Below are 24,406 nucleotides of genomic sequence, written 5' to 3'. Positions count from 1 at the left end.
ATTATTTATTTTCTTTTGTTTTTTGCTTTATTTTTTTATTCTTTTTGCTTTTAGTTTTAGAAAAATTATAAACTTTCTATTAGTGCCATTAGTTTTCAAATTTGAAAACACTTTTTTAGTTTTTTTGTTTTCTTTGTTGCTTTATTTATTTTATTTTGTGAGTAACTTTACTATAAAAAATACTTTTTTCCTGTTTTTTTGATTTGTTTTTTTTCATTATTTATTTTCTTTTGTTTTTTGCTTTAATTTTTAATTCTGTTTGCTTTTAGGTTAGCAAAATTATAAACTTTCTGTTAGTGCCATTAGTTTTAGAAAAATTATAAACTTTCTGTTAGTGCCATTAGTTTTCAAATTTGAATAGTTAAAATTTGAATTCTTTGAAAATTGTTTGAATAACAAGTTTGTGATTAACTTACTAAAAAAATGAGAATAGATACGCTTATAGAGAAAATTCAACCTAAATTCCTAGTAAATTTCTATGAATTTCAAAGAAATTCACTATGAATTTAGGTTAAACTTTTCTCTATTAGGGCATCTATTTTCACTTTGAGAGGAGCTCAACAAGGCAGAGAGGGAAGGGCTTATAAACCGGTGTGAGCCCCCTTCGGTTGGCAGGTGGGACTAAACTCTGCCCGCAACGAGGACCAACCCTTTAGTCCCGGTTTGTGGCACAAACCGGGACTAATGGTCATGGGCCAGGGGCAAGGAGCAAAATTATAAAATTTCTGTTAGTGCCATTAGTTTTAGAAAGTTGAAAGTTGGCATGGGCCAGGGACTAATGCTCATGGTATTACTAGGGCCGAACCATAAGACATGAAAGCATTTCAAATGAACTCTCAAAAAGTTGAAAGTTGGCATGGTATCATAATTTCACCCACATAGCATGTGCATATACAAAACAGACAATGGTAGCATGTTCGTGTGTTACAAAGTTGGCATGGTATCATCATAATAGTTGCGGGAGAAAGTCTTCACTTTTTCTTCGCTTGTGTCATTTTCTTATTGCGCCATAACCATGGATAATCTTCATTGTTTATCAGGATGCTTGGGTCAGCCTTGACATTGAAGGGAGGAATTTCATGAAACTTTTCATAATCTTCAGACATGTCTGTCTTGCCGTCCACTCCCAGGATGTCCCTTTTTTTGAAAGAACTATGTGGTGCTTTGGCTCATCGTATGATGTATTCGCTTCCTTATCTTTTCTTTTTCTCGGTTTGGTAGACATGTCCTTCACATAGATAACCTGTGCCACATCATTGGCTAGGACAAACGGTTCGTCAGTGTACCCAAGATTTTTCAGATCCACTGTTGTCATTCCGTACTGTGGGTCTACCTGTACCCCGCCGCCTAATAGATTGACCCATTTGCACTTAAACAAAGGGACCTTAAAATCAGGTCCGTAGTCAAGTTCCCATATGTCCACTATGTAACCATAATATGTGTCCTTTCCGCTCTCGGTTGCTGCATCAAAGCGTACACCGCTATTTTGGTTGGTGCTCTTTTGATCTTGGGCGATCGTGTAAAATGTATTCCCATTTATCTCGTATCCTTTGTAAGTCAATACAGTCAAAGATGGTCCCCTGGACAACAAGTACAACTCATCACAAACAGTGTTGTCACCTCTGAGACGTGTTTCCAACCAACTGCTGAAAGTCCTGATGTGTTCACATGTAATCCAGTAGTCGCACTGCTCCGGGTGTTTGGAGCGCAGACTGTTCTTGTGTTCATCGACATACGGGGTCACCAAGGTAGAGTTCTGTAGAACTGTGTAGTTTGCTTGAGACCAAGAATATCCGTCCCTGCATATTATTGAGTCTCTTCCAAGAGTGCCTTTTCCAGTCAGTCTCCCCTCATACCGCGATTTAGGGAGACCTATCTTCTTAAGGCCAGGAATGAAGTCAACACAAAACCCGATAACATCCTCTGTTTGATGACCCATGGAGATGCTTCCTTCTGGCCTAGCGCGGTTACGGACATATTTCTTTAGGACTCCCATGAACCTCTCAAAGGGGAACATATTGTGTAGAAATACGGGCCCCACGATGACAATCTCGTCGACTAGATGAACTAGGACATGCATCATGATATTGAAGAAGGATGGTGGGAACACCAGCTCGAAACTGACAAGACATTGCGCCACATCACTCCTTAGCCTTGGTACGATTTCTGGATCGATCACCTTCTGAGAGATTGCATTGAGGAATGCACATAGCTTCACAATGGCTAATCGGACGTTTTCCGGTAGAAGCCCCCTCAATGCAACCGGAAGCAGTTGTGTCATAATCACGTGGTAGTCATGAGACTTTAGGTTCTGAAACTTTTTCTCTGGCATATTTATTATTCCCTTTATATTCGACGAGAAGCCAGTCGTGACCTTCATACTGAGCAGGCATTCAAAGAAGATTTCTTTCTCTTCTTTCGTAAGAGCGTAGCTGGCAGGACCTTTATACTGCTTTGGAGGCATGCCGTCTTTTTTGTGCAAACGTTGCAAGTCCTCCCGTGCCTCAGGTGTATCTTTTGTCTTCCCATACACGCCCAAGAAGCCTAGCAGGTTCACGCAAAGGTTCTTCGTCACGTGCATCACATCGATTGAAGAGCGGACCTCTAGGTCTTTCAAGTAGGGTAGGTCCCAAAATATAGATTTCTTCTTCCACATGGGTGCATGTCCCTCAGCGTCATTTGGAACAGCTAGTCCACCGAGACCCTTCCCAAAGATTACGTAGTGTAAATCATTGACCATAGCAAGCACGTGATCACCGGTGCGCATGGCGGGCTTCTTCCGGTGATCTGCCTCGCCTTTGAAATGCTTGCCTTTCTTTCGACATTGATGGTTGGTCGGAAGAAATCGACGATGGCCCAGGTACACATTCTTCCTGCATTTGTCCAGGTATATACTTTCAGTGTCATCTAAACAGTGCGTGCATGCGTGGTATCCTTTGTTTGTCTGTCCTGAAAGGTTACTGAGAGTGAGCCAATCGTTGATGGTCACGAATAGCAATGCCTTAAGGTTAAATTCCTCATGTCTGTGCTCATCCCACGTACGTACACCGTTTCCATTCCACAGCTGTAAAAGTTCTTCAACTAATGGCCTTAGGTACACATCAATTTCGTTGCCGGGTTGCTTAGGGCCTTGGATGAGAACTGGCATCATAATGAACTTCCGCTTCATGCACATCCAAGGAGGAAGGTTATACATACATAGAGTCAACGGCCAGGTGCTGTGATTGCTGCTCTGCTCCCCGAAAGGATTAATGCCATCCGCGCTTAAAGCAAACCATACATTCCTTGGGTCCTTTGCAAACTCATCCCAGTACTTTCTCTCGATTTTTCTCCACTGCGACCCGTCAGCGGGTGCTCTCAACTTCCCATCTTTCTTTTGGTTCTCACTATACCATCGCATCAACTTGGCTTGCTCTTCGTTTCTGAACAGACGCTTCAACCGTGGTATTATAGGAGCATACCACATCACCTTCGCAGGAACCCTCTTCCTGGGGGGCTCGCCGTCAACATCACCAGGGTCATCTCGTCTGATCTTATACCGCAATCCACCGCATACCGGGCATGCGTTCAGATCCTTGTATGCACCGCGGTAGAGGATGCAGTCATTAGGGCATGCATGTATCTTCTCCACCTCCAATCCTAGAGGGCATACGACCTTCTTTGCTGCGTATGTACTGTCGGGCAATTCGTTATCCTTTGGAAGCTTCTTCTTCAATATTTTCAGTAGCTTCTCAAATCCTTTGTTAGCCACAGCATTCTCTGCCTTCCACTGCAGCAATTCTAGTACGGTACCATGCTTTGTGTTGCCATCTTCGCAATTGGGGTATAACCCTTTTTTGTGATCCTCTAACATGCGATCGAACTTCAGCTTCTCCTTTTGACTTTCGCATTGCGTCCTTGCATCGACAATGACCCGGCGGAGATCATCATCATCGGGCACATCGTCTGGTTCCTCTTGATCTTCAGCAGCTTCACCCGTTGCAGCATCATTGGGCACATCGTCTGGTTCCTCTTGATCTTCACCAGCTCCCCCCGTTGCAGCATCACCATATTTAGGGGGCACATAGTTGTCATCGTACTCTTCTTCTTCGCCGTCTTCCATCATAACCCCTATTTCTCCGTGCCTCGTCCAAACATTATAGTGTGGCATGAAACCCTTGTAAAGCAGGTGGGAGTGAAGGATTTTCCGGTTAGAGTAAGACCTCGTATTCCCACATTCAGTGCATGGACAACACATAAAACCATTCTGCTTGTTTGCCTCAGCCGCATCGAGAAACTCATGCACGCCCTTAATGTACTCGCAGGTGTGTCTGTCACCGTACATCCATTGCCGGTTCATCTGCGTGCATTATATATAATTAAGTGTCCAAATTAATAGAAGTTCATCATCACATTAAAACCAAAGTGCATACATAGTTCTCATCTAACAACATATAGCTCTCTAGAGCATCTAATTAATTAAACCATACATTGAAACTATGTAAAACATTTCAATGCGAAAAGAAATGTGATCATAATCGCAACCAAGGTAACAATTGATCCAACGGCATAATGATACCAAGCCTCGGTATGAATGGCATATTTTCTAATCTTTCTAATCTTCAAGCGCATTGCATCCATCTTGATCTTGTGATCATCGACGACATCCGCAACATGCAACTCCAATATCATCTTCTCCTCCTCAATTTTTTTTTATTTTTTCCTTCAACAAATTGTTTTCTTCTTCAACTAAATTTAACCTCTCGACAATAGGGTCAGTTGGCATTTCCGATTCACATACATCCTACATAAATAAAATCTATGTCACGTTGGTCGGCATAATTTTCATAAACAATAAATGAACCAATAGTTATAAAGATAATATATATACCGCATCCGAATCATAGATAGGACGAGGGCCGACGGGGGCGGATACCAAAACCATCGCACTATATAAGATGCAATAATAAAGTAAGAAAATAATACAACTATCTATGTAAACATACAAGTAAGAATATTTTTCCTTTCAGAAAGAAGATAAGAATAAGAGGCTCACCACGGTGGTGCCGGCGATGAGCTCGGCGCGGGTGATCGACGGCGGTGAAGACGGGGACGGGGTGTGACGGACCGCTAAACCTAGACAAATATTATGGAAAATGGAGCTTGGAGGTCGAGCTTGGAGAGGAGAAAGCTTAAGTAGTGTGGCTCGGGCATTCCATCGAACACCTTGTGTGCATAGGAGGTGAGCTAAAGCACCACCAAGCCCTCTCCCCCTCGGCCAGAGAAAAACAGAGCACTGGGGTGCTCTGCTCGTGAGCGAGGGGTATATATAGGCACCTCATTGGTCCCAGTTGGTGACATGAGCCAGGACTAAAGGGGAGCCTTTGGTCCCGGTTCAAGCCACCAACCGGGACCAATGGTGGTGGGCCAGGAGCGAGGCCCATTGGTCCCGGTTCATCCCACCAACCGGGACCAAAAGGTCCAGATGAACCGGGACCAATGGCCCACGTGGCGCGGCCGGCCCCCTGGGTTCACGAACCGGGACCAATTCCCACATTGGTCCCGGTTCTGGACTGAACCGGGACTAATGGGCTGACCCGGCCTGGACCAAAGCCCTGTTTTCTACTAGTGTTTTTCCCTTTTCGACCTACAAAGCGGCTGGATAGCCAGTCTATACTACTTTCCGCCCGTCCTTTCCTCATTGAACCACGTCCTAGATTCTTGCTCCAGCCCACCGCACCCTTCATTCCTCTTCGAACCAAGACCTAGATTCGACTACAGATCGAAAAAGATCCACATGCAGCTAGAGCAACGACGGTTTCAAAGAAACTTATACCTTAGGGTCGTCGGGATGTGGCAAGGCGTGCGGCGGGAGGCCAGATCTGCCCACACTAAGTACGGCAGCGAGGAAGAAGGGGTCGGTGACCCTCCCACACAGACGCTAGGTGAAAGAGAACAGCGCAACCGACAGTGGATTGCCTCCCTCGCCGAAGGCGGTAGAGTGAACGCTGCACCTCCTCCCCTTCCGGTGCGACGGGATACAGACGCCTCCTTCACCAGCTGTGAGGGGGGAGAGAGAGACAAGAGGCCAACACAGTCTTGTTTAAATCTGGTGAAGAGAGGGTGAGAGACTGTGAATATAGCAAACCCTAGCAAATGTATCTAGACTCATTTTAGTGCTAGATACCTCCGTATCTAGACAAATCTAAGACAAGTAATTCGGAACGAAGGGAGTAACATATATGTAGTGCGGCGAGCGTGTGGAGAGTGCAAACCCTAGCGAACAAGCGCTGAGGCTCCCGCTTATATATATACTACTGTAGTATGGACTGAGCTCCGGTGCCTTCACTGCACCTGCTTTTGGCTGTATGATAGGTGAGCTAGCCACATTTTGGGCCCACCTGTTGTAAAACCCTAGCGAAAATTGCACCAACGTGAAAGACGACTACGTCTCCAACGCAACCAAGGTGAGATGACGAAGGATATCATCTTTGTGCATAACAAGCAAAGAGAACTGATGGAAGACAGCTTGTTTTTCGTTGAAAATCGATCAGCTTCACCAGCCGACGCAACCATGAGGCGCAACCATGAGCATCGATAGGTTATCGTGGTGATGCATCATCCATTTGGCATCCAGTTTGGGTGAGGCACGTAAGAAGTTTGACAAATCCTCACCTTGGTCTGTTTCTTCTCAGTAATCAAGCTCGAGGAAGGAAGAACCACATGGCAGAGGACAGTGAGGCGGAACAACAATGGCCATCCAATTTTGTGCAGTTCCACTAAAATTGAGGAAGACATGCCCGGGTATGGAGACACGCATCGCTGTTTCCAAAAATATAAAAAAGGGTTAGCAACGACATCTCAATTGTCAATAAGAATTAATGAAAAGTACACCAACAAACAGAAGCATCATAATTATCCTGATGGGAACTAAACCAGGATACCCGAGAAAAAATGCATTTCTTCATTTAACCAGTGATAGTACTACCACCATATGGACAATGACCGCACAACCACCATGTACTTTCTGTCGAAACAACATGTATACCTCCACCGAGGCATAAATCAGGACAACTTTTTGAGTGGCATTTCCTCTATAATAGTACTAGTAGGTGATGTTGGACCAACCGACGAACCCTAGCTACTATGCATGGGGAGCTGGGGAGTAGTCGCATAGAAGAAAACCCGCACGCAGCAACCTGGGGAGCTGGACCAGTACAAGAAGTTATACCTCAGGTGGGCGAGATGTCGTTTAGGCAGGCGGGCAGGATCTGCCCACACGACGGCAGCGAACAAGGGCGCGGAGGATCTTCGTCCGCGCCAGCGCCGGCTCCGAGAGGACGGTGCGCATCGGCTTCCTCCGTCGCCGACGGCGACAACGTCAACACTGCACCTCCTCACCTCCCGCAACAGATGGGAGTCGGCCTGATCTGTGACCACCGGTGAGGAGAGATAGAGTGGACATTGTCATCTTGTTTTGATATGGAGAGGGTGAGAGAGCGAGACGCGAGAAACTCTATCAAACAAGAGGCTATAATGGAGTAAAAAAATCTCTCCATAGTAGTGGTTTTAAATAGAATACGCGCATTCCTAAAAAAAAGAAACGGAAACTGGCGGACAATTTTTTAAGGGTCTGTCTAGGACACATCTAGATGTGACATAGTTATGTCACATATAAGTTGATGTCCACTCTGTTTGTGGTCTTTTCCTAGTTTTTTTTGTTTCTTGTTGCTACATTATACACTTGTGGGAGCTTAGATGTGATATCCTTAAATAACATCTAGATGTGAATTAGACAAACTGATTTTCTAACGTACCAAGGAAGAAAACTCGATCAAAAACACGCCCCCGCTTCCAGGTCGCGAGAGTCGTCGCGCACACACACATAAACATAGACATGCAAATCCGTGTTTACGTAAAATTCCATCTCCATCTCCATCTCCAATCATATTTGTCCAACTGACACATTATTTACGTTGTTAATTATATACGCAGCAATATTAACGTACAACATCTCTTGTTTGCGCACGTCCGGACCGCTGCCACGGCCGGTCCTGACCAACCCGAACCCTCTTTGTCACCCGCGCGTGCTTCCTGCCCGAAACGGTCAGTGCCACATTCATGCCCAGCCAGAGCGGATGCGACCTCTCACTGGCGCCGACATTGATTGCGGCGCGCCGGACGAGAGAGCGTTGCCTGCGCCACTTCCGGGTGCACGCGGCTGCTCCGCGTTCAAAGGTCGCAATAGCTGGCTACAACATGCGCGATCTCTTCCAGTAGTAAGTTCTTGGGAGTCCGTGCTACATCTAGCTGTCCTCCCCCAACTCGTCAATCTCTTCCAGTAGTGCTAGTACTCCATGGCGCGATCCATCGACAAGCAGGCGGGAAAGTTATGGTATACTACTCGGTTTGCGGTGAGTGGCATGCCGAGCGACTGTGTGGGGTCGAGCCGTGGAGGAGGGTGAGACACGAACATGACAGTCGTGATTTAAACGTTGGTTTTGCTCGATGGCGCGATCCAACGAAACGAAACGTTGGTTTCTCTCCATTTCCATTTTTTCTCCGGAAAAACGAAAACTTTTCCACTCCATTTTCATTCCTATTCCAAGGTTGCCCCGTTACAACATTCCATCAAATACAAAGGAAAACTAACACGCATGCTGATGCATCTCAATGATTCATGGATCATAGCCAATATTTACTTCACAACTAAAGAAAAAAGTTGTGAGAGCGTGTATGATAGAAAAACTACTGATGGGGTCACTATGACTTAAACCCTAAACATGATTTAATTTCCTGGCCAGGTAGAACCTGTCGAAGGAAAGACGGCTGGCACCCTCGGATCATACGATGCTTTTGTGCAGTTCCACTAAAATCGACCTGAGCATTCCTGATGGCAAAGATATTGAAGAAGTGTGATTAGAATAATAGTACTAGAACTAGTTCATGAGACATAAACTCATCACAAGCACAAGCCGGTAGAAGTAGAGAAATATCTACATGGGGATGGAGCTACGGCAGTGGAGCAAGCCGGCTCCAAAAGGAAGATGGACTACCTGGGACGTCGGGCTGTAGCTAGAAGGGCGGTTGGGACGCGGAATCGGCCCATACCGCGGTGACCCCCGATTGGGATGCACCGACTGTGGATTTTCTCCCTCGCCGATGTCGACCGCGTGTACGCAGAACATTGTTCCCTTCCCCCAGCTGCGGGATCAGGCCCGTCGTTCTATGCTTGTGAAGAGAGCAACCTAAGCAAGCATGCTTGTAGCTTAGGTTCCTGCTAGTGTATATATAGTGGTTTTCTTTTTCTCTCCATATCAACCATTTTATATTGCGTACGTGTCATTCAAGAGTGAAATGATGGTTGCTTCTTCCGACTAACTTACTGTGTGATTTGACTGCTCCTTAGTGGCCCCTACACGTACTCCCCCTACGTGTATGCAACAGTAACACGTACAAATGGACGCAAAAACGCGCGCGATGCCCTAATGCATGCATGTCCGAGCACATGACGGAACACACACGGTCACGCTCAAGTGCTCAACCTACACGTGCATGCACACACATACTCAGTCAGGGTGAGCTAGTGACCGTATGAACACCGGAAAATATATATATTGAGCGCAATGAGCGTATTATGAAGTCCACTGACCGTATTTTTACAAATATATAGTGACAGACAGTGTATTTATCTCGTTTGAAATTAAGCCATATTAACCGGAGAGGAGGCAGCATGGACTAGCATTACTTTGTTGTGTCCCGTCAACTTGCCGAACAAGGAGAAGGTTGCAGGGCGGGAGAATCTTGCACGCGGTGGCTCGCAGCACAAGGAGAAACTTTTGACTAATGCAAGCTCTCCCTCGCTCAGGCGGTGGACGTGCAACAGTTAATTCGGTGTCAGATTGCAAGAAGCGTACACTATACTACTATTGCTATTATTGTTCGACTTCCCAAACAGCCAAGCGCAAAGTTTACTACTACTACTACTACTATAGTCCATAAAGGTACATACTATACTAGTACTAGGAACCGGATGGAGGAGCGTCTGCACTCTTATTATAATTTTAAAATGTGATAAAGCAATCTTCAACACATTTGGTTCTCTTCGAGGGTTCTCACCTGTGATAATGGAAGTTGATTGCATGGAACACTCGCCACAACTCTCGCTTAATTCTGGCTCATATCATGTTACAAATAGTAGCGCTCAGTAATATTTCCTCTTTTTTTGTTATTCAGCATGTAAACAGGTCAGCAAACCTTGCGGCGCATCTTCGTGCGAACCGTGCTTGTTGCACTTTGAATGTGGCCGAGAGCTGGCTTGATGAAACACCTCGCTTCCTACTTCTTTTTTGCGGGTTACCTCGCTTCCTAGTGACCAGTGTCTTGGCTGATCGTCCTAAGAATGCTTATATATGAATAAAGCTCTCTCATTTAACCGCAAAAAGATTAAGCCATATTAACCAGAAAGGAGGGAGTATGGACTAGCACTACTTTTTGGTGTGTCCCGTTAACTCGCAGAATGAGGAGAAGCTTGCAGGACAAGGTGAAGCTCGCTTACGCCTTTTGACTAATGCAAGCTACCCTCGGTGGACATGCATCAGTCCATTCGGTGTCAGATTGTCAGAGGCATACACTGTAGTACCCAACATGCGGAGTACCATCATTGTTCGACTTCACGAAGGGGCGAAGAGCCAAGCGCAGTAGTACGCGTACTTGGTTTTGCACCATCATACTACTCCACTCTCCGTCACAGTTTACAGGGAGCGCTTCATTATGATGCATTTCTCTCAATGCATTTCCACCACCAGAGAGACTTTAGACGCGTTTGGTATAATGCTCAATTAATTAGGGCGTGATAACCGCAATCAAGTGCACAATTTTCTCACCATGTACTGTACTACTACGGGGTGCATGCCTGTGTGTACCCGGGGTGGAAGCACTGCATGCATGTGTGTACGCATTATTCCCTCTAGTAATAGACGCCGTGCTATAACTACCAATGCTATTTTTCAGGCCGATCGCTAGTCGCCTTGGTCCCATAGATTTATTTTCTTTTTTCTGAAGCGCGCTGTATTAACAGTGACGAATGGAGTAGTATGAGCGGATTCAAAGAAGAGCGTATTGATGGTTGCTTCTTCAGAGCAACTTACAGTGGGAAAGGTGGGGCTTATGATTTGATTGCTCATTACTCACTATTAGTGCGGCGCAACGACCGGGCTAAGTCTCCCATGCGGTTGTGCACTACCCCCTCGGTTCTAAAATATACTCCAGAGTATTTGTCTTTCTAGAGATTTCAACGAGTGACTACTCTCTCTCTCTCTCTCAAATATTTGTCTTTTTAGAGATTTCAAATGGACTGGCACATACGGATGTATATAGACATATTTTAGAGTGTAGATTCACTCATTTTGCTCCGTATGTAGTCACTTGTTGAAATCTCCGTTAAGACGAATAGAATATTTAGAAACGGAGGGAGTACACATACGAAGCAAAATGAGTGAATCTACACTCTAAATATGCCCGTTTGAAATTTGTAAAAAGACAAATATTTAGGAACGAATGAGTATAATTTTGTGCATGGCACACGGACCCAGATGATGAAGAGGCTTCTGGCAATGCTATCAAGCTTCCATCATTTGTTTACATAATTAATGTACTATACAAATAATTTTCCAGCGACATGAAATTGTACAATGGTGTGAGCTTTCAGCTTTTGTTTCGCATGTCTTGCCATCGATGCTCTTTCAGAAACAATAAAAACTAACTTCCTTCCTAATGCATGTCAATTATTAGCATATCAGAGCTAATAATTACATCACAACTGATGACAAAGTTGTGAGAAGGTGTTAAATTAAAATTGATCCATGCTTTCATTGGTAGCAACGTCGCCCCAGCCCTGTCTAAATTAACAAGGCATGTTGGGGAAAAAGTAGTTGTCTGGAGCATGCAACATTCCGATCATTTTGTGCAGTTCCACTAAAATAGAGCTGAGCGTCCCTGTTCCAAAGATATCAAGTGTGATTACGATAATAGAGGACTGCTGATGAAACAATAAACTCACAAATAGAAGCCGGTCACCTTTGCCGTCTTTCTTAAGACTAACTAGTTGGAGAAGATTAGGCTCGGAGTTGGATGAGGAGGATAGAGCAAAACCAATCTCCCTTTGTTTAGTCGCACTGAAATGTAGAGACGTTGCCCGTGTGACATTTTAGTACAACTGCACAAAACACTCTTAAGAAAAAAGTGATTTGTGCAGTTCACCAAAAGGTCGCAATAGCAACGACGTGAAATGGATAGCCCTGTTTGCAAAAAAGAGGTAGAAAGGAAATGATTACTGGCTAATAACAGTTGATGACACATGCGACGACAAAAAAGAAGCATATTCCTTATCCTAAGGGAAGAGAACAACACGGTTGTGTTTGTCTAAAACGGTGTGAGGACGAGAATGCAATATGGAAAGTATGCCAGACGAGCGACGTTTTGGGCAAAGAACTATGGAAGATCCACATGCAGCGACGTGGGAAAACGGGCAGTGGAGCAAGGCCGGAGGGGATACTTGGAGGTCGTCGGGATGTAACTAGGTGAGCGGCAGCGGGCGGAATCTGCGAGCAGGTGGCGTAGGGCCTGCCGCGCCGGAGCTTGGTCAGAGAGAACGGCGTGTACCGCAGATCGGGACGTGCTACCTCGGCGCCGTCAAACAGAGAAACGATGCACTTCCTCCATTTCCCCCAGCGGGCGGGATGCGCCTGGATCAGTGACCAACGGTGAGACAGAGAGAGGCCACCGCACTCCCTTTCCCCCGGTAGACGGGATGCGGCCGGATCAGTGACCAACGGTGAGAGAGAGAGAGAGGCCACTGCACTCCCTTTCCCCCGGCGGACGGGATGCGGCCGGATCAGTGACCAACGCTAAGAGAGAGAGAGGCCAGCAGAGCCTTGTATGAGATACTCTGAAGAGCGGACTACCTTTTCCTCCATAAAAATCGTTTTATATTCTGTGTACGTGCCATTGAGCGCTATAACTTTATTTAAAAATAACGCGACAACGCGTCAAGTCGAACTTTGTTTCGTGCACGCATGGTACACGACCTCCCTAGGTAAACAACCACTACGGGCATTCAAATTAGCACGTGGGCTGCCATTTCATAAAGAAATGAGCTCCACCGTGTACCCGCGCGGGTGTGTCTAGGCATGAAGCGTGAGTACGTGCACGGTGCACCTATTCTCTTCTTGTATACGTACACCACCTGCGTGGGGTTGTGTGAGAGAGATACAAACCTAAAGAGATATAGTGTGTGGGTTCTTGAGAGTTTTGGGGGGGGGTCAATCAAAAAATTTAACATATGCAATGTGTGTGAAATAGAGTGTTGGATATAACATATATATAGAGTGGGTGATCCACGAGAAGAGAGTGGAGGTATCATCGGCTTGAGGTGTAAATAGAATCGAAGAGAGGGATGATGTGTGTGTGCGCGCATGCGCGATCGATAAAGAGTGCCATCGAATTTGTGTGTGCCCACGTCAAAGATATAGAGTGGTTGGCCTACTGGAACGTGAGATGGGCATGTGCAGTTTTTCTCTGTGGCATGGATACCTACCTGCAGCGCTCGACTATCGGTGTGTGGTGGGGGAAGAGGGAGGCCCAATTAACTATAGAGGTACAATGGCTGGTATATGTATGGAGGAGGAGAGAGGCCTACCTCATGTATTAAGGAGATTGATCTGCCTCATGTATTAAGGGAGATCGATCGACATTCATGCATATGTGCAGGAGATGAATAAGGTTGGGAGAGAGACAGAGCTAGAGTGTTGGAGGGGGTGGTAGTGGAGTTGCTTCTAACAAATGGTGGGATAGGCTTGCTAGACAAACGGAGGGCACGCCCGCAATATCAATAAGAGAGGAGATGGTTGTTTGTTGTCTGTGCACGTGCGTGTGAGAGACGGGTCAGGAGGCATGCACGAATCATGAGGGGGAACGATGTGGCTGTGGTAAGCAGACGTAACTACATAGGAAGATCAATCACCCTTTGTAAGAGAAAGGAGAGACATAACTTGTGAGGTACGTCGATCGATGGGGGGGTAGTTAAAGTCGATCTAGGTATATGTTGGGAGATCGATCGGTATACATGCATGTGTGTGTTAGAAGCAAATGAGGCACGAGGAGAAGGATAGAGAGAGAGGGATGCATGTAGGAGGTGGTACGAGAGGCATACTATATCGAGGGCGAGGAGTGTGCGAGTACGAGAACGATGAAAAGAGAGGTGGGAGTGAGGCATGGATGGTGACAAGAGAAGAGGGGAAGCTTGTGTTTGTGCTAGGAACACCTGGCTAGAGAGGCATATCGATCGATGTGTGCCGTAAAGAAGGAGCTGGGGGGCCTACACACATCGTGGGTGAACGACCTAAAGTGAAAAGACGAATTTGCGCGATGGAGCTAGAGAATGCTGAGTGAGGGCGAGAGGGATGCGGGTGTTTGCATGCACAATAGAAAGTTAGCGCTAGCTACAAAGATAAGAGGGTTGTGTGGGTGTAAGAGACGAATAGAGATCATATATACTTCATTATAAAAAGCGAATTCGGATATTTGAAGAATTTATCATAGTGTTTCAAACCGACGAATGTGTGAATATATATAACGGTGATACACATGGTGTGGTTATGAACATGGTATACTACATTTAATATGTTTTATCTCTACTCTTATAAAAAAACAGAGTTGTTGATGATGGTGTGCCTGCCATCCTGCATTATAGGCCGTCTGATTTATATCTGGCGGATAGCAAGGAAACTATGATGGTTGAAGTTGGCAACAATCATGATTGTAGATTCTTATTGAAATAGAGAAACGAATTCAAATTTAGTTCGAATTGCAGCGGTAGTATAGACATTTGGAATGCACTAAAATGTTGGTATGATTAGGTTACATGCATTATACAGCAAGCGAAAAAATTTAATCGGACATAACATCGATTCATACTCCCTCCTTCCAACTATATAGGGCGTAATGAGATTTTTAAGACCGCCTTTGACTATTGACAAGATTAATAGTACATGACATGCACAATGTGAAAATTATATCATTGAAAGAACCTTTCATAGACGAATTTAATGGTGTGCTTTGTGTAAGTTGCATGTCATATATCATTGCTCTAATATTTGGTCAAAGTTAGCATCGAAAAATGCATTAGGCCCTATATAGATGGAAGGAGGGAGTAGCTTTGAATAGCATTTGTATAGTAAAACGTGGCAAGACTCTCTCTTTGTGTGGTGTGAATAGTTTTATTTTTTTCGTTTTCTTTTTGGTTGAGGGAAGTGCGAATTGATTTGGTACGTACAAGTACAATATTACTACATGTTAGGCTTGTCCCTAAAATTCAACCTGAGTCTTGTTATATGCCGAAAATTCAGATATCGTGCTCCCAAAACTAGCGCCTTCACAACCCGCGCCTTGCTATCCCGAAATTAAAACGCACGCGAAAACTCCCTCCAGCTGCCAAATCCCGACACACGAAATCCCCCTTCTAACCCTGAGCCGAAAGGACTGCTAGTTCAAATCGGTGGGGGTACTTTTGTAACACACCCTACATTTTGGACAAGCGCGTTCCTAAGTCATGCTTCACCCCTCCCATCGCCCCCTTTTCGCCATTCGAAATCCCAGGCCGCCATAACCTCTCTGCTCCAGCCGCGAAACCCCACCCTCCTCCGTCTGCCACGTCACCGCTGCCCAGCCGGAGCCTCTTCCCCGACGATGTCGTCCAGCGCAACAGCTCGACGTCCCTCGTCCACCTCCCCGGATGAGGATCCATCGTACATCTCGCCGTCCCGCCGCTTCAGCCGCCCCGTCCTCCACCTCCAAGGAGCTGCTCCGACGATCGCCTCATCTATCGCGGCTGCTCCATCCCCACAGCGCCGCCTTAACCTGCTCCACCGGAACCGCAGCATCCTCACCGACTCCTCGGACGAAGCCGAGGCCTGCTCGGCGCCACCAAAGAGGTTGTACAGTCATCGCATCGCACCTTCTCCTTAACTGGACTTCCCGGCACCGACGGTGCTCCATCCTGCACCCCCATGGAGCGGCTACCTTGAAGCCGGCACTGCGGACGACATCTCCACGGCGGCTCTCCCCTAGTGCGAGGCCCCTTCGGCGACGGCGTCCATACTAGCCGGATCTGCTACTGCTGCTCCGGCTCTCGCTTGCTCGCCCAGCTGCTGCTGCTGCTCTCCCCCTCGCTCGTGCTGCTGCTCTGCTCCGATTAAGCCACACTTCAGTCGACTGAATCGACTTTTGGGTCAGTCGATTTTCAGGGGTTGGGGGGGGCTCGCCGGAGTTAAGGAAGAACCACCCGCAGCGGGGACGGGGGCTCGCCAAAGAGGTACCCCACTATCTATATTAGGGTTCAGGGTGGGGGCGGGGGGCCTAGAGGGCTGGCTGGGGCGGCGGTGGCGAGTTGTTTCGGGGCGGCGAGGCGGCGCTGGGGCTGGCGGTTCGGCCGGTGGTGGCTGGCGGCTCAGGGGCGTGCAGGTTTAAGATGAACTGTAGGCCCTCCCTAAACTACATGTCAAGTGCCTCTCTGCTACCATTGAGTTCAGTTTCGATAGTAGCATTCAGATTCCACAGTAAATTTCAGTTTCGACAATTAAGTTTAGAGTCAACAGTTTTTAGCTCATCTGTTGTAGTCAGGTGGTTTTTGGTGATGTTAATTTTACATCCATTTTACATCATCTATTGGAGATGCTATTAGAATCCCACTTGATATTGACGATGTCTGTCTTGTGCTACTTCAGCCTTGACGTCTTACGGCTCACCGGAGCTGCTCCAACGAAAGAACGATCTGTCACAACAGAGCAGTTCCCTGGACGCCATCTACATATTCCTCAGATCATCCTCCACACCTCCGACAGCCACCTCTGCCTCAACTGCTTCAGCGACCAACCCAATGATATTGAGGTCGACACAGCTACGGCAAAGAAGTTGTACACTTGTTGCATCACTTATTACTATACATTCACGTCGATCCATTAGGGCTATTTTGGTTCAACGGAAAAACATCGATCCACTGGTTGTTTCCATCACTCTAAATTTCCGCATGCTCTCCGTACATAATCTCACCATATTTTTTTTGTATGCATGTCAGATATTGTACACAGTCATGCTGAACATGTAGAGAAAAAGAGAAGAGTTTTGCGCGGCAATACAATGTCATGCAGACATCGCTCCATTGTGAGTTCAATGGCAAACCCTCCCCACCCCTCTCCAGATTGTAATCCAGAGGAAGATATCTGTTCTGAGGCGGATTCGGACGCCGTTGACCACTCCTATTTACCCCCAAGGTGTTTCCTCTACCTTGGCATGATGATGTTAGTCATATTATGCACATGTTGCCTTGCAGTGCCTACTTTTAACATCATATATGTCATCTGCTTAGTTTAGACATGTTCTGTAATGCCACCTGTTTAGTTTCTATATCATATATGGGAATTATGCAGTCTCATGTCTTTTAGCCAGCCATAATATATGTGAAATGTGCAATGCCATCCTGTTTAACCAGGCATCATATATTTGAATGATATCTTGCCCATCCTTTTCTTCATTACATTTCCATTTGTCGACAATGTTTGTACATTAAACTACTCTTCCTGTGAATCAGCCATTTGGGTGGGAGATGGAAAAATCTAGAGTGAAAACAAGGCCTTCAGAGCAGACAGTGCTACCTGTCGAAGTAGATCTCTTGTTGGGTCCCGATAGCTCCTCAGAGATGGATTCAGAGACAGATGACCAGTCCTATTCCCCCACTGAGGTGTATGCTCTAACTTGAAACGGTTATACTGCTCATATCATGCATACGGTGTCTTGCATTGCATAGTTTAAACATCATATACACAATATTCAACACCATGTTCTTAGTTTAGACATCATATCAAATGCCCTCTGTTTGGCATACAAATCACATATGTGAATTAAATGATGCGATCCTGATTACTTAGATAACATGTAGGTGAATTATGTCATGCGATCCTATTTAGTTATTCATCATATATTTGAATTATGTTATGCTATGCTATCCAGTTTAGATAGACATCATATATGTGAAATTATGTCATGCTATCCGTTTTAGTTAAAAATATACATGTCAACTATTTCATGCCCTCTTTTTTCCACACCATCTATTGCATTTGTCTCTCATACAATGTCTATACATTCAACTATGTTTCCTGTTTATCAGCCATTTGAATTGGAGCGGGTGATGCCAGTATCTAGCGGACTAAAAACACGGTCTTCAAATAAAATAGTGCTACCTCTTGGTGGAGATAGCACCCCGGTTGTACATGCACAAGATCCAGCCCTACCACACATAACCCAAACTCTCGCAGATTGTACCCCTACTACAATGGACAGAGAACCAGCTTCACCCAATCTAAACCCAACCCCAGCTGATAGTAACCCAGTTCCTGTTGACGCAGCACCATCTCCACCAGAGCTCCCAAACAAGAGCAGTTAGTAAGGCAGCTCCAGTGCCCATAGGGCCAGTACTATCCCGGCGAACCCCAAATCCACCAGTTAGTACGCCTATTCCTGTGGAGGAAGTACAACCAGCTAGTCGTAGTTTAGCATCTATCGCATTTGATGTTGTTAAATCATATGTGCGTATCTTCCCATCTTGGCAATATTATACTGAAGATGAAGGAAAATGCCAGTTGCAGGTGTTTGTCCAGGAGTTATGTGTAAGTAATGTTATTCATGGCAATTACTTTGCTTCGTCCCATACATCCTACCTCCATGATGGTTATAATACAGCAAAATTTCCCATTTTTCTCTATAGAGAAGGACCGATTTGGAAACTCAGGATGAGGTAACCTGTGCTAATACCTCTGCTATCTTCTAGAATGCCTAGTGGCAGTATCGGAATTACCTGAAGAAAACATACTTCACCGGCAAAGAAACTCATCAAATTCCCTTACGTTCTCCTAAGACACATTTACTGGACGATGACTGGGAACGCCTTGTTCTGTACTGGTCCCGAACCAAGAATGTGGTGAGGTCTATGAGCTCATTTTCTATTTTTAATTATTATATTCTTGCGTCTTATTGTACTCTGTTCATGTAGAATAAGTGCCTAAACCTAAAGAACAACTATTCTAATTTAAGATTCCATTGCTACCATAGGACATAGATATATGTTTGTTTGATGCTTTTATTATGTACTAGTACTTGGCAATAGAAGAATTGGTAATTTAATCCTGTCCACCTTACTAATGAACTGGTTCACCGAAATGAGTTTCATATACTAGTACATGCTAAACTTGTTATGTGTCTGCTTGTTTCTTCTTTTAGAATGCTGACAGAATATTGGGGAAGAGTGCCTTATTAAGCAATGGTAAAGGAAGTAATGCAGATAAGGTTCAGGATAGTGAAACATCCTGTCTTGGTTTAGTGTTGGAGTTACTGGCCACTACCGCTTGCACAAGCTATTCAAACTCACTGTCTGAATCAGTTCGGTTTCTTGAGTCTCAACTACAAGCTGAAAGACATCGATCAGCTGTGCTGCGACAAGAAGCGGAAGGACTATGGAAGTCCCTGGAGCATTCAGATGCATACTTTCTGGTGCAACAGCAAGCGTTGGAGGATTTTAGCGCCAAACAGGACAAAGCTAATCAGCTTGCTAAGCTTATTGCCAGCATGGTGGATACCCAGGATAACGTTTCTTGAGCTCTTCTGAAGTTGTTTCAGTTATGCTCTTGTTTTGCTGCCGCGTTTATTTTCACTTGCGGTGGCCAATTTTGATGGCCAGTGTATATGATATGCTGCTTTGTTCCCTATATTTGCACTGGTGGCGAACTTTGATGCCCAGTGGATGTAATATGTGTATTAGCCGTGATAGCCTAGCGTTAGTTGCTTGCTTATTTATTTCCTTGTTGTCTTGTTTATTTGTTTGCTTGTAGTCATTGCAGTTCTTTTTCCGCGGTTAACTAGTGGCTGCAATAACCTATTTTTTAAAACTAGGCCACAATAACCATGGGCTAATATTTACTGTAGTGACACTGGGCCTCGTACGGGCCGTAGAAACAGTGGGCCTTCTACGGGCCGTAGAAACAGTAGGCCTTCTACGGGCCGTAGAAACAATGGGCCTTCTACGGGCCGTATCATCAATGGGCCTTATACGGGCCGTATGATCGATTGGCCAAACATGGGCCAATAACAGGCCGCATTATGGCTGTAAACGGGCTAGAGTTGGAATCGTCCATTCATGGGCCGACCGTAACGGGCCATCGTTAATAGGTTGTATTTGATGACGCTATGAAAACGGCCCAATGTATTAAGGGACCACAAACGGGCCGACTGTAACCACGGGCTGAATTTGGCCCGCAAGCAGAAAATGACAGTAATGGGCCGTAAGTAAACGAATGCTGGAAATGAGCCCAAGAATAAATGGGCTCTGAGAAGGCCGAAAGATAACATGGGCTAGAAACGGCCCAACAGAATAATGGGCCGTTAATGGGTATAAAGTGATATGTAGGATCGAAAGTATGTCTAGAGGGGGGTGATTAGACTACTTGACCAAATAAAAACTTAACCTTTTCCCAATTTTAGTTCTTGGTAGATTTTAGCTAATTTAGGACAAGTCAAGCAATCATCACATGATTCAAGCAAGCATGCAAAGAGTATATTGGCAGCGGAAAGTAAAGCATGCAACTTGCAAGAATGTAAAGGGAAGGGTTTGGAGAATTCAAACGCTATTGGAGACACGAATGTTTTTCCCGTGGTTCGGATAGGTGGTGCTATCCTACATCCACGTTGATGGAGACTTCAACCCACGAAGGGTAACGGTTGAGCGAGTCCACACAGGGCTCCACCCAAGGGTAACGGTTGCGCGAGTCCACACAGGGCTCCACCCACGAAGGGTCCACGAAGAAGCAACCACCCACAAAGGGTCCACGAAGAAGCAACCTTGTCTATCCCACCATGGCCATCGCCCACACAGGACTTGCCTCACTAGCGGTAGATCTTCACGAAGTAGGCGATCTCCTTGCCCTTACAAACTCCTTGGTTCAACTCCACAGTCTTGTCGGAGCCTCCCAAGTGACACCTAGCCAATCTAGGAGACACCACTCTCCAAGAGGTAACAAATGGTGTGTAGGTAATGAACTCCTTGCTCTTGTGCTTCAAATGATAGTCTCCCCAACACTCAACTCTCTCTCATGGGATTTGGATTTGGTGGAAAGAAGATTTGAGTGGAAAGCAACTTGGGAAGGCTAGAGATCAAGATTCATATGGTAGGAATGGAATGTCTTGGTCTCAACACATGAGTAGGTGGTTCTCTCTCAGAACATATGAGTTGGAACGGTATGTGTGTTCTGATGGCTCTCTCACAGAATGAGAAGAAGGTGGAGGGGTATATATAGCCTCCACACAAAATCCAACCGTTACACATTTTTCCAATCTCGGTGGGACCGAATCAATAAACTCAGTCGGACCGAAAATGTAAACCTAGTGACCGTTAGAGATTTTTGGTGGGACTGACATGCAACTCGGTAGGACCGATATGGTTTGGGTTTGGGCATAACGTAATCTTGGTGAGACCGATTACACAAACTCGGTGAGACCTAATTTGGTAATTAGCTAACCAGAGAGTTGGTCAGGCAAACTCGGTGGGACCGATTTGCTCTTTCGGTGAGACCGAGTGGAACTTGGTGAGACCAAAAAGTTACAAAGGGGAAACACTGAGTTTACATTGCAATCTCAGTGGGACCGATTCGCTCTTTCGGTGGGACCGAAAAGTTACGAAAGGGAAACAGAGAGTTTGCAACCCCATCTCGGTGAGACCGAGATCCCTATCGGTAGGACCGAATGGCTAGGGTTTGGCAGTGGCTAATGACAAGTGAAACTCGGTGGCGCCGGATAGGAAGAATCGGTAGGACCGAGTTTGGCTTAGGGTTTAGGTCATATGTGGATATGGGAAAGTAGTTGAGGGTTTTGGAGCATATCACTAAGCACATGAAACAAGAGGCTCATTAAGCAACACATCATCCCTCCTTGATAGTATTGGCTTTTCCTAAAGACTCAATGTGATCTTGGATCACTAAAATATAAAATGAAGAGTCTTGAGCTTTTGAGCTTGAGCCAATCCTTTGTCCTTAGCATTTTGAGGGTTCCACTTTCACATCCATGCCATGCCAATCATTGAGCTTTCCTGAAATAATCATCTTGGAATAGCATTAGCTCAATGAGCTATATGTTGTTATGAATTACCAAAACCACCTAGGGATAGTTGCACTTTCATGATACACTGTTCATTACGGGCCAGTTTCACCACGAGCCGTTAATGGGTGTAAAGTGATACACTGTTCATTACGGGCCAGTTTCACCACAGGCCGTTAATAGGCCAAGAGTTACATAGGGCCTCATATGGGCCGAAAGACATCATGGGCCATACATGGGCCAGAAGTGAAAACGGGCTGGAATCATATTGGATGGCCCAGATGACGCTACTCGGCCTAATTCGGATAGGGCGTAACGGGCCTTGGGTTAGCGGGCTGTAAATGGGCTATATGCGAACAAGCCGTTAACAGGCTTTCCATGGGCCGGCCCGCCACCTTTTGACCAAGTCAAACGGGCCGGCCTTTTCACAGGAATGGGCCTCTGTTGGGCCATGCCACGTGTCGACGTTTCATAGGCGCCTTCCGTCCAACGAGTGGTTGACATATGTCCCAACGATGAGCCGACATGTGTTTCCTCCAGCCAATGATGATTTTACATGTGGAAAATCCCCATTGGTTGGTGCTGTTAACGGGTTATCAAATCCAAAACCCGACCCGATAGCTTAACGACATTCCGTTACGGTGGATGCTACGTGTCGGTCACCCTTGACGAAAGCACTTCTGTGACGCGCGATTTATCGTCATGGAAGTGGACACTTCCGTGATGATAATTTTGGTAATGTCATGGACCACTTCTATGACAGCACGGGTATTACTATCTTGATTCTATCATAAATTTGTCATGGATGTACATGCATGACAAAAAAAGTGACCTACTGTGACAAACACGTATCATCACGGAAGTGTATTTTTTTCTGTAGTGGCACCTATACAATTTACCATTTGTATTGGGTGTGTTGGGGACACAAGAGACTCTTTGTTATTTGGTTGCTGGGTTTCTTGAGAGAGACCATCTTCATCCTACGCCTCCTACGGATTGATAAACCTTAGGTCATCCACTTGAGGGAAATTTTCTACTGTCCTACAAACCTCTGCACTTGGAGGCCCAACAACGTCTACAAGAAGAAGGTTGTGTAGTAGACATCAAGCTCTTTTCTGGTGCCGTTTCCGGGGAGGTGAGTGCTTGAAGGTATATCTTTAGATCTTGCAATCGAGTCCTTTAGTTTCTTGTTTTATCACTAGTTTAGTTTGTAAAAGAAAACTATAAAAAATGGAATTGAGTTTGTCTCATACGCTTCATCTTTTTAATATCTTTCGTGAGTATGATGGAAAGGATAATTGTGCTCAAGTGCTAGAAGAAGAAATCTATAAAATGCGTGGCACAAAATATTTGAATGATGAGCATGATTGCAATGTTGTTAGTATGAACTCCTTGAATACCCATGTTACTAATGATGATTGCACTAGTTATGATGAAAATGTCTCCTATAAACATGACAATTTTTGTGGAGTACATTGGGTTTGTAAGTACACACCAAATAGGGAAGATAGATATTGCAAGAGGCATAAGTACTTAGAAACTAAATTGTTGCAAGAAAGGCTAGATGAATGTGCTGAAAATTTAAATTATCTTGGCTATACTTGTGAACTTTGCAATGAATATGATCATTTCAGTACCCAATGCAAATTGTTACATGATCGTATCGTGTCCAAAAATTCTGATGACTTGATTTCCCTTGCACATCATAATGAACTTAGTTTGCTCTTGGGTTATGAAGAAATGAAACTCATAAATAAGGATATTCCAAAATTTGCCCTTGATAGAGTTCTTCATTTTGATCTAGAGGAAATTTATATGTAGTGTGCGGTGAATTGTATTGAAAATCCTTATATTGCCAATTACATAAAGAGAAGAAAACAAATAGAAGATGAAGAGAATACTAATGAAAGGGAAGAGACTTCCCAATATCCTCCTATTATTTCTTATGATGAATCAGGTAACGATGAGGAGCCTCCTGTTCAACGAATCTCATTAATAAGGAGCTCCAAAAGGAGGATTGAACCCACACATGATGTGGTGAATAAAAAGAAAAGAAAAAGGAAGAGAGGTAAAAAGATATCTCTCCCAAATAATGCTGCTCCTATTACTATTGTGCCTCTTGAAAATATAATTGTGGAAGATAATGATACTTCTTATGATCTTGAAAATCTTTTTGGCACTTGCTTGGAAGAATATGATAATTGCTATACTATTTGTAATATCCATACTA

The sequence above is a fragment of the Triticum urartu genome, chromosome 6 (assembly GCF_003073215.2).
Source record: "Triticum urartu cultivar G1812 chromosome 6, Tu2.1, whole genome shotgun sequence".
Taxonomy (NCBI): domain Eukaryota; kingdom Viridiplantae; phylum Streptophyta; class Magnoliopsida; order Poales; family Poaceae; genus Triticum; species Triticum urartu.
The sequence above is the reverse complement of the archived record's forward strand: the minus strand, read 5'-3'. Positions refer to the sequence as shown.